Source organism: Notolepis coatsorum (assembly GCF_963971535.1).
Source record: "Notolepis coatsorum genome assembly, chromosome: 2".
Classification (NCBI taxonomy): Eukaryota; Metazoa; Chordata; class Actinopteri; order Aulopiformes; family Paralepididae; genus Notolepis; species Notolepis coatsorum.
Window position 1 is genome coordinate 72,670,721 of NC_140166.1, and position 15,526 is coordinate 72,686,246.

Below are 15,526 nucleotides of genomic sequence, written 5' to 3' on the forward strand. Positions count from 1 at the left end.
GGTTACAAAACCCTGACTGTATTAAAGATTGTGATATATTAAACCACTGCTAGTTATGTACTTTAATTACTGGCCAAACAGTACATCAAATATTGATGGTGAACACTCACAAGAACACGGCATTGACACAGAAATTCTATTGGAGGGTTATTTATTATTATTAGGCAACGTTAGGTTACAGATTGAGAATTAGGGTCGCGCTTGTATGGCGAAGAATATACGTAAAGTCAGTCAAGAGCATAAGTCACTAAGAATAGCAGGAATACTATGATGGGTCTAAGCTGACGCCACCTGTTGTATAGTAGCAATTATATAGGGCAACACCGGTACCAACTGGAGACAATGGGTAGAGGAATGTTCGGGTACTCCGTCTGAGTCAACGAGGAATAAAGAGGCTCCAGGTACAGGAGTCGGTGCTTGTACTCCCTTGATCAGCAGACAAAAGCAATAGTTGTAATCCAAGATGCTCGACAGCATTGACGACAGCTAGCCAGCCCCTTCCACGAGGCAGGCCCGAGTGGTAATCCTCACGAGGTTAAATCCCAAATGATAGTGGAAATCAACGGTGCTCTTCTCCGGTAGTCACGGTCCCAAAGCAATATAATCCAACCAGGAATGGTTCTGCAATCGCCGGCGCCGATTCTCCTGTGCACTATACTTCACATTAAACTAGGTCGAACTTGACGTTACTTCACTAAACTCTGACACTTTTACTATTCTATTCGCACATGTTCTAAATGCTCTATTTAGACGCAAGGTTGCTCACTTCACTTGCACGTTGACTCGTGGTGAAGGTGGTAAGGTACTGAATGAACGAATTACTGCTGTTTACACCTGCGCCGTATTTATACTTAAGTGAATATCTAGTCCCAACCTCAGTCCTTGTCTCGTATTACTACGCAGACTCTGGGCATGTTCTGACATGCCCGGAGTTGCCTTTGAACTTGCCGTTGGGGGCTTGGTCGTTGGCGCCTGGGGCCGCTGTCCAATAGGAGAGCGAATATTACTCTGGTCTGTACGCAGGTAAAGGGATATTCCGTGTATATATATAAATAATATACAAAGTATATCAAACGATACATATATATATTCAGTTTAATCTGGCCCTTCACAACAGTAGTGGTTAACACTGTCGCCTCACAGCTAGAAGGTCCTGGGTTTGATTCCTGCTTGGGGACCAGGTTGCCGTGTTGCCAGTTACCCAGGTGGGGTATCTCCCAGGCCTTTCTATGTAGAGCTTGCATGTTCTCCCCCGTGCTCGCAAAGGGTTTCCTCTCGCGATAAGATGTGAGGCACCAGTGTGAGGCAACCCCAATGGAAAAACATGCACAACAGATCGCTAACGCTGTCGTCGTGTCCCTGACGAAGACAGACAGGATCACTTGGATTGATACCTGGGCGCGGCGCACGCTGCAGCCCTTGACTGCTCCCGGCTGCCCTTGGGGGGAAGGACGACGGGATGGGAGGTTTCAAGTTTCAAGTTTCTTTAATAGTTGTCATACAGAAGTACAGAATACTTTTATACAAAAAGTTATGCTCCAGAGACTGTGCTAGACAAGATAAGTATGAAATAAAATAGTATAGCATGTAGAAATAGAAGTAAAAAATAGAAGTCACGTGCAGAGAACATTTCGTCAGTGCACGTGTGTGTGTGTTCCTGTGGGTCGCCCATCGCATGTGTGTGTGTGTTAATCTGATGACAAATAAAGACTTCTAATACTAGACATCTTTTGGGATTTCTGGTGGAGCGTTCACAAACTGACTCACTGCCCTGGGGTCATTGGAATGTAGTGGGAATGCTTAAAATCTAGATGGCCAAACTGCTCCATCCATTCCCTTTAGGAGATGACACGAATGGCTGAGTCTGGCTGTATTTGAGTCTTAGCCTTTGTTCATGAATCCCTATAGTCATTCTCTTTGTGGTTGTCACACTTATCCATTGTTTGCATTATTATGATGGATCATATTTGGGGGGCAGCCGGGCAGTAGAACCCCCCCCCACCCCCTTCTCTGATAGCTGATCCCTGTGAATAGACAAACGCTGAAGCTCCCCTCACTCCTCAGCAGACAATAAAAACACATCGATCATGGCCAGAATCTAATGGTAAATGTTCTCAATTATTTCTCCTATTTCTCACCCTGTGAGTGTGTAATGTGGATGCACCCTCACACACACACAGCGAGAGAGAGAGAGAGAGAGAGAGAGAGAGAGAGAGAGAGAGAGAGAGAGAGAGAGAGAGAGAGAGAGAGAGAGAGAGAGAGAGAGAGAGAGAGATGGAGAGAGAGAGATGGAGAGAGATGGAGAGAGAGAGAGAGAGAGAGAGAGAGAGAGAGATGCTTCAGGTGAAATTTCCTACATACATGTGTGGGTGGAGTGTATAGAAAAAGAAACCATGTTTGTGTCTCATGCTGTGGCTACTCTTGGGTTGGTCCCACAGGCAGGTGTCAACTGAATGGAACTTTAGGAAGCATACTATTTTAGATGTTTTTCAGTCTGTGCCTGTGGGATTGACACTGTTGTTGTGTACACTAACATATCTGTTGATCGGCCATGTGGGCATAGATATCAGGCAATGAGGATTGTTTCAAAGTGCCAGGTATCGCTCTGACTAACCCTGCTAGAAAAAACAAGCTTATACCAACATCATTTCATCATGGTTAGTGCTGCTGGTGTGATGCTGGTTTAGCTGGTGGAGGACCAGCATGGTCAGATGCCAGCTGACAGATAGAGGTCTACCTCTAATCAAATATCAATATGATTATAGTGCAAACTCATATATAAATGTATATACTGTGATTAATTAATTAATATTGGGGCGACAGTGGCTCAGGAGGTGGAGCAGTCGTCTGGCAATCCAGAGGTTCCCGGTTCGATTCCCTCTCCCGGGCAGCGTGTCGATGTGTCCTTGAGCAAGACACTTAACCCCTAATTGCTCCCGATGAGCAGGTTGGCACCTTGCATGGTTTCCTCCGCCGTGAATGGGTAAAATGTGAGTAACAAATTCTAAAGCACTTTGGATAAAAGCGCTATATAAAAAAGCAGCCATTTACCATTTAATATATTTATCTATTTAATTTTTTATTTCCATTTATTTTTATCTTTCTGTATTGCTGTGTCTTTGTATTGTCTTATCTACTTGTTTTTTTTTGTAGTGTATCTGTGTCTCACTAGAGATAAATGATGATTATGTCCAGGTTGTGCTGAAACAAATCCAATGTTTAGAAGTCCTGCTGAGGAGAGGAGTAGAGTTTCTGCAGCCATCAGAGAAGGAGCGTGTGGGAGGCGGGGCTAACGAAGGAGCGTGTGGGAGGAGGCGGGGCTAACGTTCCCAGTGAAGCCCACCCGACCGAGGAGCGAACACACGAATATAGTGGACAACAGTTGAGTTTATGCTTTATTATATGGACCTCCTGCGCTAATAGTTTTGTTGTAATCTTCATTCCACGTCGGTTTCGGAATATCAAATCTACATGATCTACATTCCCCCCTGCAATTTTAAAAGTCGGGAACGAACTTTGGTTTTTCCAGCCCGTTGATGGTAAGATACCCTGCTTTGCAGTTAAACTTAATATGTTTTGTGTGGTTTCGGTGTCGGGTTTTAACTAGTTACATACCTGTTGTACTGGGATGGGGTGGACTGGCCGTTTATTAATATAATAGCGTCGTTTGCACGGTTCTCGGCACTGCACTGCTGCTGTGCGGCCGTGATGATGATTATATGAATCATTGAAAATGGGGGACCCTGGTGTAAACAAGACGAAAGTCTTTCTCTGGTCTGCATCCCCTTAACAATTGTATGTATTGAGCCGTACTGTACTGTACACTGTACCCATTCTGCAATCTGTTAATAAAGTTTTCTTTCAATCAATCAATCAATCAATCAATCAGTGGCTCATCTCCTAAACGCTATGTGTGGAAAATAATGTCTATCATCTACCTGGCAGGCTGCCAGCCTTCACCGGACTGTTGACTTGACAAGAGGCTTGATTGATTGATTGAACATTTTATTAACATATTGCAGAATGGGTACAATACAGTACGGTCAATTGTTAAGGGCCGGGGATGCAGTCAGACCAGAGAAAGACTTTCGTCTTGGGTCCCCCCGTTTTCAATTCATCATATCGTGCACACATCTGGCATATCAGGGCTTTATTTTGTGTGGATGATGTAGCCGATGATTAATACTTATTACAACAACCGTGTTGCCGTCAGAAACATCTGGCTTTGTAAATGAGAGTTTAAATCGTTTGATGTCTGACTGCTGTTTGTTGGTTGTCTGGGTGTTTGCATGATCTCTCTGGTGACAGTGTGGTTAAAACAGTTTGTCTGCAGGGAGAGCTTGGTGGACTTAAAAAAAACAGCTGCTATTTGCATCTAGTGCAGAGGAGCAATTCAATGGGTGTCCGTTTGGTTGATTTGGCTGGCTTTGCTTTCAGTCGTTTTTTATTTTAATTAAATTTTTTTAACTATTTTTGTATCACAAACTGTACTGCATTTGTAAATCTGTTATGTCATAAATGTATAGATGTAGCAGCAGTACTGTATCTGTATGTCATGTATGTCATATATGTTATGATGAATTGAAAATGGGGGACCCTGATGTAAACAAGACGAAAGTTTGTATTGTGTGTATTGAGCTGTATTGTGCCCATTCTGCAATCTGTTAATACAATTTTCAATCAATCAATCAATCAATCAATCAATCAAGTCCTAAAGCAACATTGTCAACAAATGTCGTTTCCCTTCACCTCTGCCTAATATTTACAGACTCTGCTATCTGCATTTCATTATTTCATGTGGACCATATTTTAATGTGTGGTGCAATAACTGTATCCATATTATTGCCCAACTTTTGGGTTTCATTATGACACACAAACTGAGTTAGTCCAAATTACTGGCTCCTCTGATCTCTGCTGGTTTATAGCAGAATATGTTGAAATAGCCTTAGTTACCTCCCATCATTGTTACACGATAAAACCTGGATGAATTATACTTGTTATAATTATGCATAATTGATTGAACATTTTATTAACAGATTGCAGAATGGGTACCGTACAGTACAGTACGGCTCAATACACACAATTGTTAAGGGGATGCAGACCAGAGAAAGACTTTCGTCTTGTTTACATCAGGGTCCCCCACTCGCCTGCATTACAACAGCATCACACACACAGCTCGGCTCTGCTGTGCTGTGAAGTGGCACCAGTATGACAAGGAAGGCAATGTAATAACAACACGGATTCTCTCTCTCACTCAATTTTTAATTTTTTTTACTCTAGCTCTCCTTTTCTCTCTCAGGCGCTCTATCTCTCTCACACACATTCAAAACAAACTCACATGAGACTCCACCCAAACCCAACCCACACCCAACCCACTAGCACCGCCACTACTAACAACTTCAGAGGGCTGGTCAACATGTGGCGATGGTTGTGATGAGAGGAGCAACGAGCAGGGGGAGTGGGGGAGACACGCTCACCGCCGCAACCCCAGAAGGTTAACTCACACAGGAGGGAGTCAGTGGGCTTGTCTTATGTAAAGCTCATTGGCTCGACTCAGTGCGAACTGATGGGAACTTGGTGAACTCTGGTTCTCCTGTGAGATTCAGAGGCCAGTTTCTGTGCCAAGATGTGGGAAGAAGAACAGTCATGCTCTGGACCGAGACCCGTAGTTTAAAATGACCCGGAGGACCGGCCTACAATAGCGATAGTTTTCTTTTTGGGTTGTTGTTCTTAGTAAAACAAAACATATTGCTTCTTTAGGCTTCTCGATTGTTCCTCTAATATTTCTATGCATAGTATTATGTCGTTGGTGTGAGTGCTTGTGATGTTTGCCAACAACAACCCGGGATGATCTCATCATCTCATGACGTCTCTCGTGTCCGCACCTCTCATCTCATCTCCCATCTTATCTCAACTCGGCTCCAAACCTCTCATCTCATCTCTCGGGTGACCTCAGGACAGAGCGTGGGATGAACGGAGCAGGCACCCCAGGTCCTTCTACTGAAGTTGTTGTGCTTTTGCTTTTAGACGATTTCAAAATGTAACAGTCTTGTGGGAAAACAGGGTGGAAAGGCTCGACAGGATTTAAAGATTTGGCCCTAATTAAGTCTTCCCCACAAACATTTAGGAAGACTGAGGGTGAGATTATGCAACGTCAAAGTTTTTCTCTGAAGTGTTCTCATGCAGCAGCAGCGCCCCAGCCTTGAGATTTGGCTATATAGCCCAAGAATGTTAGCTGACAGTCTGTTGTTCATCCATCCTAACCTGGAGAAACATGTTGTTGTTCTACATGGTCTTATACATGGTTGGTGGTTTTGAATAAAACAGGCTCAGGAGGAATCAGGATTCGGTGTTTCCCCTGAAAAAATATTCAACAGCGGTGCTGTGCTGCGCGCACTCTGCCGGAATCCATATTTGTGCGTGCGCACGTGGCGCCGGAATCCATATTAGCGCACGCTGCTCGGAGAAATAACTTAAAACGACCTTAGAATTGTTCGAGATCGAGGTTGTTCATGTTCATGGAGTCATGTGCGTGTGAATTTGCTAGGATGTTTTTGGTGTGTCCGCTGACACTAGACGTGCTCTGGAGGGCCAGGTAGCTGCATATTTGTACACTGCAAAAAAAGAAATCTTATCAAGTGAAAATATCTTGTATTTGGTACAATAAGTCCAATATTGAGTAGAATTATCTTATTCCACAGATAATTTTGCTTATTTTTTTTCTTGATTTTGGTCAATTTTATCTTGTTTTAAGAAAATGTTAATCTTGTTTTAGATTAATTAAAGATTAAATTGACAAATCAGAAAAAAACATCTAAATTATCTGCCAGTGGGATAAGATAATTCAAGATAATTCTACTCAATATAGACGTATTGTACCAAATACAAGATATGTTCACTTCATAAAAATTCTATCTCTGCAAAAACTAAAGTGAACTTGCCTAGAGGACTGCTCTGCTATGAGCTGCTCCTGTTCTGGGACCAGCTTAGTTAACATTAGCAGCTAAACTAACGTCAGTTTAGGTTTGTAGTACTGTCTGTCACTTGGGCATACAGGGATGGTGAGGATGCAAAGCATGTTAGACACATTGGACCCGTTGCTTGTGTGGCTGTTGGTGGGAGTAGCACTGGCTCACACACAAACAAAGTTTTCACTGCACACAGAAACAAGTGTAACTCGTATTATACCTTATCCTTATAGCACATGCATGAGTCGCTTTTGAAAGGAAACAATCTGAACTTTCTTCCACAACAAAGACGAACCACTCTGAATGAAATAGAGATACAGAGGTTTGAACACACTGAAGTAAAAGTTGAGCTTACTCGCATTTCTGTTTACTTGTTGCCACATGCCTGTTTTTGAGTTTCAGTTCATTAAAAAAATTATTATATATTTTTTTCTTTTTTTTGCACTACCTATCTTTGTGAAAGTGGCTTCTCAGCTCTGGTCCAGCCAGCTGAAGACTTCTTAGCTTAACATAACAGGCCGACAGTAAGTTTGGGGGAACTAATGGGATAACTGGGGATGTTGTTTTGTCCTGACAAGAGTCTCAAAGCAACTCTGAGGTCATGCTCAATGTCCAATCTGTTCCTCAGCTCTGTATTCAGCTGGACCAGAGCTGAGAAGCCACTTTCACAAAGATAGGTAGTATAACATTTTTTTTAATAATAATTAAAAAATAATCGACAGATTAGTCGACTACCAAAATAGTCATTAGTTGCAGCCCTAGCCTGAAGTCTTATCTAGTACAGGTCCAAAGTTGATAACAATCCCACGGAAAATGAGTGTTTTACAAAGGTTTTTGTAACGTGTGTGTCCCGGCGTTAATTCGGCATGATTATCAAAAATGGCCGTTCGCTGCCATTGATTCCGAGGCACTAGTCAAAACAAAGAACATCCTCAGTTTCTTCTTTGTCTTTCTCGTTGCAATCAGCCCTCGCGTGGGACAGCCCTGGCTCCAGAATCTCATTGGCCACAAAGGTCAACAATAATATTCGTGGTGACTGGTCCGAATGGCTTATCAAGTGACCTCGTCAAATGTTTCGTCTTGTAACTCGAGACTGGAAGCACGCAATAGGTCGAGTAGGGTGAAGATCGAAAGGAGGAAAATTCAACTTTCCAACAATGTATTGGCTGATTGGCAAAACGCAGCCCGGAGCCAGCAGACGAGGGCAAAGTGCGCACGTCGTCGGCCCGTCCGATGTTTAAGAGGTTAAGAACGTGCGTAAACTCAACTGAGTTGAGGTGGGTTTACCCTCTTTTACATCTCAGTTTTTCCGTACTGCTATATTGCTGTCCGCTGCCTCTGACAAATTTACTGAGGGGCTTTGTGTATACGGTAGACTGGGCCAGGTTGGAGACCATTCATTCACAGACAGCGGAAGTCACCGGTTTGTGCGAAAGAGCGTGGCCACAGCCTGCTGAGGCTCAGCGGCCACAGCCAGGGGGGCTTTGAATACAGGTCCATGTTTCTGCGGGGCTACGGTGATGAGTCTGACATTCACTCGCTTCTAAACAGACCTTTTCTCTCTCCGTCACAGCTGCTTCCACCGATGGTTTGGGCGCCTTGTCTTGGCGTTCAGTCTTCAAAAAGGAATATAACACAATAGATCCATATTCTCATGGCTATGAAGGGAAAACATATCGTAGCCTACTCGGGATGTACAACTCAGTTTGGAAGAAGGATGAGCTAGGTTGAAAGATTGCAGGCCTGGGCGGCTAGGTGGCGCAGTGTGGGCAAGGCGCTCGCCACCAACGCAGGAGACGCTGGGTTCGAGCCCAGCTCTCGGCGTTGCTATCAGCTTGGCTGGTCGTTCATACTAATACAATTGGCGGTATTAGGGGGTGGGAAGCTGGCGGGTGGGGATCGGACGCTGTGGACGGCGACTCCTACAGGTCTGTTGGTGCGCCTGCGCAGTAGAATCAGGAAGCAACAAGGGTGGCATGTCCCTCCCACGCAGACCCTCGCCGCTGAGAGATCGCGCTGTGCAGGTGAAAAGATGCGACGGCTGCTTCCTCGAGTACCGGAGGGGACACGTGATGCAAGGCTTCGTCCACATTGCAGCCGGCTTGTGGGAGGCATGGCCAACAGCGTTCGAGACAGGGGAGGGTAGAATTGGACAATACACAATTGGGGAAGGGAGAAAAATAGAAAATAAATAAATAAAAAAAAAAGTTGATCAAAAGAAAGATTGCAGGCCTGCACTTAAAGCAATTATTGTGTTGTTTCATGAAAAGTATAAGAAGCTTGTTCTTGAAGGAAATGAAAAAGTTATCTTATTCTTATTGAAAAAGCCGTCGTCTTCTGACACACCAGTAAGTCACAACAGAATGTTGCTGATTGGTGATGGTATAATCCATTCTGTCACTGTCTGGGTTGGATATAAAAAAAACAATACTGAATGTTGAAAATGGCGAGTGCAGAAAATGGTGCATAACAGCAATACCCAAATTGATCTGGGGATCTGTAACCATTGAATGTCATGTTCCCGAGAAGAAGAAACAAAATAATGCTGGCTGGCTGCCCTGATTGTGTTCAAAGCATAGATCACAGGAATATTCATTTAAAGAGCTTAACTAATGTAAAACTATATTGTAGAATACAATCTGGTAATGTTACCATCGTCAGTTTGAGTCATTAAAAGTGCTATAGATAACATTGAGCCACTAGATGTTAATATTAAAGGTGCTATAGATAACATTGAGCCACTAGATGTTAATATTAAAAGTGCTATAGATAACATTGAGCCACTAAATGTTAATATTAAAAGTACTATAGATAACATTGAGCCACTAGATGTTAATATAATAATAATAATAATAATAATAATAATAAGCTGGACTTTTTCTTTATTATTTAGTCTTTATTCATCATGCAGTGACACACACATGCGATTGGTGGCACACACAGGAACACACACATGCAATATTTTCGGTCGCCGATAAAATTGAGTCTCTGCGATTGACCCATCCCGTCATCCTTCCCCCCCAAGGGCAGCCGGGAGCAGATAGGGGCTGCGGCGTGGGGCAGCGCCCCGGGGACCAATCCAAGTGCTCCTGTCCGTCTTCGTCAGGGAACGCGACAGCGTTAGCGATCTGTTGTGCATGTTTTTCCATTGGGTTTATCTTATCGGGAGGGGAAACCCTTGCGAGCACGGGGAGAACATGCAAACTCCACACAGAAAGGCCAGGCAGATACCCCACCTGGGTACCTGGCAACGCAGAAACCTGCAGGAATCGAACCCTGGAGCTTCTAGCTGTGAGGCGACAGTGTTAACCACTACACCACCGTGTCGCCACCAATGTAATATTAAAAGTGCTATAGATAACATTGAGCCACTAGATGGTATTATTAAAAGTGCTATAGATAACAGAGCCACTAGATGTTAACATTAAAGGTGCTATATATAACATTGAGCCACTAGATGTCTCACTGGAGCACCAGCATGTCAGCATGTCTCAACTAGCAGCATGTTTATCCAATCTGGTGCATTCCACGTGGGGGAAATGGGAAGTAGGGAGGGGATACATGCAACATGGAAATAACAACATTAATTTTAACAACATAAAAAATGGTAAACCCATAAATCAATCATACTTAAAAAATCATACAATATTTTAAATATATACCTTTCTAAAAGCTCTGTATGTGATAATACGAATATGAAAATACATAAACATTTGATCTATAGCACCTTTTAGCAGGGATGTGATAAAAATGAAACAAAAAAACAAGTTTCTAATGAAAACGCCCGTTTCCCATTTTTCCACCATAACTTCATATCTTCTGCATCATTCCATTTACAACCCTGTTTGGAGAAAGGACTACAAATCCTAATGATGACATTCCCCGCCTGTCCCTTCTACTGTATCAACATCAACCAGCAGACCCTCTGCCAGAAGGGTTACCACACTGTTGACTTACGACGTCCTTTTTATTAGCTAGGGCCACTAGACTAGAGCGACGGCCAACACCGACTGAGCCCCTTTACCTGACAGTAAACAAAGTAGACAGGCTTCAGCTGTTCCTCTTTGAAGTAGGGGCGTGTTTGCAGAGTGTAAACACCCAACTGTCACTGTGTCGTGTTTTTTTTTTGCTCAGAGTGAGTCACGTGAAGAGGTTCTTGCGGTCGAGGCACGTGGTCACAAGCAGCAGTGTTCCTGAACATGTTGAAGTAATTGTGGTGAAGAGGGTCTGAGGTGATGCACAGAGCCCCCACCCAACCGCCTCCATCCACAGTAAATCCTCTTGGTCACAGAGCCCCCACCCAACCTCCTCCATCCACAGTAAATCCTCTTGTGCACACAGCCCCCACCCAACTTCCTCCATCCACAGTAAATCCTCTTGGTCACAGAGCCCCCCCCCAACCTCCTCCATCCACAGTAAATCCTCTGAGGCACAGAGCCCCCCCCCCCCAACCTCCTCCATCCACAGTAAATCCTCTTGGTCACAGAGCCCCCCCCCAACCTCCTCCATCCACAGTAAATCCTCTTGGTCACAGAGCCCCCACCCAACCTCCTCCATCCACAGTAAATCCTCTTGTGCACACAGCCCCCACCCAACCTCCTCCATCCACAGTAAATCCTCTTGTGCATACAGCCCCCACCCAACCTCCTCCATCCACAGTAAATCTTCTGAGGGGATGGGCGTGAGTAATCGATTGATCGATTACTCACGGCTATGAGAAAACACTTTTTTACGATGCCAGCTTGTGAGAATTCGTTGTAGCCAGCTAGCGTTGATGCTATTCAATGCTATCAACATTAGCTAAATAGCTAACCAACGAAATACAATGACAGTACCCAACTAACGTTAATGCCATTCAGAATGTATAACATAGCTACAACACACAATAACGTTAATACAATTACATGCATCATTGTTTACAATGAACAGGTGGGGCTAGTCGAAAGGACTGGACACGGACAAGTTAAACATCAATTAATTTAATACAACAGGTAGTTTCGAGCTGCGCTGTCGTGCCTACGCACCACAGGGCTATTCTATTATATACGTCTTTGACGCGCTGCCGATTAAAATCAGCAGCTCTTCCTCCTCATCGTCGATTGCCTTTAGCTGCATCTAACGTTAGCTAACGTTAAAACTAACCTAAAGTTAGTTGTTCACCAACAATCTCAACATTTGTTTTAGCGTTAGCTCAAAAACACAGAACCGGACGACACAAGTTGTCCGCTCATAGATAGGTTCCGCTAGCGATAGCAACCATGCTTCCGGTCAGGGGGTTTCAAAATAAAAGAGCAAAGTCTAAAACACCGGAAAAGACGTTTATTTTGTACATTGTTTTCCTCCACGAGTAATCGATCACTACTCGAGTACATCATGCGAACAATCGATCTGGATTTTTCTTTGTAAAATGCCCATCCCTACACCCAACCTCCTCCATCCACAGTAAATCCTCTTGTGCACAGAGCCCCCACCCAACCTCCTCCATCCACAGTAAATCCTCTTGTGCACAGAGCCCCCACCCAACCTCCTCCATCCACAGTAAATCCTCTTGTGCACAGAGCCCCCACCCAACCTCCTCCATCCACACTAGATCCTCTGACGCACAGAGCCCCCGGCCCACCCAACCTCCTCCATCCACAGTAAATCCTCTTGTGCTGCCTGTCTGGTCATGTAAAGAAATGGGTCCTCAAAAACGCTTGAGCCATAGGGATTAATTGTTCCTCCTCCCAACTAATGTTTAATTCATGAGGAAGAATAGGCTACTGTGGCCAAGTCTGCGCACTCTGTGTTATTGGTGTAATTAGCAGATGAACCGTGATGCTAACACTCGGACCTCACAAAGGACGCCATTGTGCAACGACATGGCCTTGAATCTCAGCTGTTCGTTTGACACGCCACCGTGTTGTTTACTCACGGACAAGTGACATCATCATTATTAACCACAAAGTCGTGGCAGTGGCAGCCATTCATTTAGGTTAAAAATCCCTGGGGGGGATTTAACTGGATTCACATTCTCCCCAATCTGCTGATTTCTTTGGACAAGCAACAAATTGCATTTGCTGTTGAGCCGTAGAGCGCCTAACCAAATGAAAATCTACCCTCATCTGAAGCAGTGTTTGGCTCTTAGGATGAGGATTTATTTTCCTGTAGTGATAAATGCACATCATTACACCACACAGACACAGGTCATCGGGTTAAAAGTAGGGATGTCCGATATTATCGGCCTACCGATATTATCAGCCGATATTAGCATTAAAATGTGATATCGGAAAATATCGGTATCGGTTGAAATTATTATAATTTTTTTTTACATTTCTATAACCTTTATTTACCCAGGCAAGCAAGTAAGAACAAATTCAGATTTTATTTATTGTCAAAAGTATGCATAATGTAAGGGATAATGTATGGCTACGAGGTCATTGTCGCAAAATAATTGACCGACACGGAGTTTAAAATACAGAGGCGCCGCGCCGAGGTGTTTTAAACGTAGTGAAGGTCAATTATTTTGCGACAATGACCGAGTAGGCTATACATTATCCCGCTTATTACATGGCTAACTTACTAACAATATACCTAATTCATTTGACAAATCGCAGTTGTTCTGTGGCTCTGTCAGCCCAAATAAAGTGATTATTATTATCGCGGGCAGCCTCTGGCTCCGCTGTCAGTGCAGCGCTATACATTATCCCGCTTATTACATGGCTAACTTACTAACAATATACCTAATTCATTTGACAAATCGCAGTTGTTCTGTGGCTCTGTCAGCCCAAATAAAGTGATTATTATTATCACGGGCAGCCTCTGTGTTCTGGCTCCGCTGTGTTCTGGCGTCGCTCCGCCCCCTGTCATCGCCGGCACGGCAGTGTCTAATTGCACTGAAACAGTGTGTCAGTGGGCTTGATTGCGAACAGCTGCGCTCTGCGGTCATTATTGAAAAATCTGCGGTCATTATTTTTCAATAATCGGGGGGCTATTGACCAATCACAAGCAAGCATTTCGGCGAATGTGAAAACGCCATGTAATAAGTTGTGTTAATTCCACAACAAGACATAACATTATGCATACTTTTGACAATAAATAAATAACTAATGTTAAATAACTAATGTTAATTACCTGAAATTATTCAGTTTTTGGGGGGGGGGGGACCCTGCATATATCGGTATCGGTTGATATCGGTATCGGAAATTAAGAGTTGGACAATATAGGTATATCGGTATCGGTAAAAAAGTCAATATCGAGCATCCCTAGTTAAAAGTCTTAAGGGTCCACCCGCCCCATATTAAACAATATAGGTGCTTTCGGACCAAACTGTACTGGTTGACTCCCTGAAAGGAACTACTACCCGCTGGGCTGTGTTTCTGCCTTCCCCCAGAGATGGACAGTGGCTGGGCTTGTAGTGAGACAGCTGCATTTTTTCAGCCTTGTCTTGCTTGGCCAAACACGGGAAATAATAACATTACTTCACTTATAAACACAACAACACTGCTTAATTCATACAATCTTGAGATTCGCAAAAAAAATCTGTTGACACAGAGCTGATACCATGAACATGGGATGCCGTCTGAACCAATCACCACCACTCGGGTTCCTCTTGTGCTGGGAGAGTACAGTACCTACCTAGACTACCTACCCAGTGGTGTGTTGGTGATTTCATACTAGGGCTGGGCGATTCTTGCTAAAATGTGAATCACGATTTTTCTCTCTAAGAATTGAGATCACGATTCTCTCACGATTCTTATTTTTTCAATAAAATCATTTAAAAAGTAAAGTAAAAAAATAATTATTACATATCTCGATGTGATTTATCAAGAAATATCTACAGCAAGAATTTTGGGTCTCAATGAATGTGGTTAGAAGTGGTGGAGAGAATAAAAGCTAGCATATAATGGTAGTGTCTGGTTAGGAGCGAGGGATAATGGATGGATTATCCAAAGAGGGGTCCGGGAGGGGGGGGGGGTACGAGCTAGAGCATATGTGTGTGGTATTAGATAGCAGGTATTAGGGGTATATCCTGTATAAGACATTTAACTAATTGGTGATTTCATTGGATGTGCACGGTTAATTAATGCTTGTATATCTTATCGTGTGTTGTCATGTTTGTTTATATGTTTGTTTAAAAAAAGAATAAAAAAATAAAATACAAAAAAGTAAAAAAATAAATAAAATAAAAATCTTATTTTTTTTATTATTTAAAAAAATCGTCATAACTTAGAAATGAGATTGCATAGGTCTATGAATCGAGCACAGAATAAAGACAATGCCTAATTGCCTCTAGGAATAGATGTAACTTTGTAAACTTTGTAACACGTTTTGTGTGAATGTATCCGAGGATGTATTTGAACACACCCTCTGAACCAATCACCACCACTCAGGTTCCTCTTGTGCTGGGAGAGTACAGTACCTACCTAGACTACCTACCCAGTGGTGTGTTGGTGATTTCATACCTGGTTGCACTGTGTTTTAATGACGCCACGTGCACGCCACGCGCGCTCCTGGGCGCGTGCACACACTATTGCGCCTACGCATAAATGTTCCCTTGCGTGTGCCCAGAATAAAGA

General features: G+C 43.4%; 1 protein-coding gene across 1 annotated transcript in view; it reads left to right on the forward strand.

Annotated features, from left to right (window-relative positions):
• Positions 1 to 3,403: 3,403 nt before the first annotated feature.
• LOC311223265 (semaphorin-4B-like) overlaps positions 3,404 to 15,526 on the forward strand; it is a 183,758-nt gene continuing 171,635 nt past the window's right edge. Inside the window, exon 1 of the mRNA XM_084308050.1 lies at positions 3,404 to 3,539. The gene's annotated coding sequence lies outside the window, so the exon portion shown is untranslated. The remainder of the gene's footprint in view (positions 3,540 to 15,526) is intronic.